The sequence below is a fragment of the Marmota flaviventris genome, chromosome 10 (assembly GCF_047511675.1).
Source record: "Marmota flaviventris isolate mMarFla1 chromosome 10, mMarFla1.hap1, whole genome shotgun sequence".
In the NCBI taxonomy this organism is placed as follows: domain Eukaryota; kingdom Metazoa; phylum Chordata; class Mammalia; order Rodentia; family Sciuridae; genus Marmota; species Marmota flaviventris.
Genome location: NC_092507.1, coordinates 95,827,944 through 95,828,860, shown reverse-complemented (window position 1 = coordinate 95,828,860; position 917 = coordinate 95,827,944).

Genomic DNA, 917 nt, shown 5'->3' with positions numbered 1-917 from the left:
AGGGTTAGGGTTATCTCAAAGTTTTGTTTTAGGGCTAGGGCTAGGGTTAGGTTTAAGGTTAGTTTTATGATTAGCAATAGTGTTCAGCTAGTGGTAAGGTGAGGTTGAGTCTTAAGGTTAGGGTCAGATTTAGAGTTTATAACCACAATTTAGAGTTATGTTTAGATCTAGGGGTAGTGTTAAGGTTAGGGCTAGTGTTAGGGTTACGGTAATGGACAGGTTTAGAAATATAAATAGGGCTAGGTTGGGAGTTAGAGTTATTCTTAGGGCTAAAGTTAGGGATTTGCTTAGTGTTACGGCTAAATTAGGGCTTGATTAGTGCTAAGTTTAGTGTTAGGGTTAGGCCCATGTTTAGGGCTAGAATTAGGGTTAGTGGTAGTGTTAGGGTTATGGTTAGTTTTACGGCAAGGAATGAGATTATGGCTAGGTTCAGGGCTAGGCCGAGGGTTAAAATTAGGTATAGGAATAGGGTGAGTGTTTGGGTTAGGATTAAGGCTAGGTGTAGGGCTAGGATGAGGGCTAGGGTTTCTGTTAGGTTGAGACATAGGTATAGAGCTCGGGCTAATGTCAAGTCTAGGGTTATGTTTAGGAATAGTGTTAACTTTAGGTTTATGGCTAGGTCTAGTGGAATGTTAGGTTTAGGGTAAAGGTCAGGTTTAGAGCTAGGTTTATTATTATGTTCGGAGTCTGGTTTCGGGTTTGGTTTAGGATAAGATTTAGGGTTAGGGCTCAAATTAGCATTAGGGTTAGGGTTAAAGTAATGGATAGTGTTAGTTTTAGGGTTCAGATTAGTTTTAGGGTAAGAGATAGGGTAAGTGTTAGTGATAGGATTAGGGTTAAGCCTAGGATTAGCATTTGGTTAGGTTTATGTTTAGGGTAAAGGATAGGTTTAGTGCTAGTGTTAGGGCTTGTGTTAA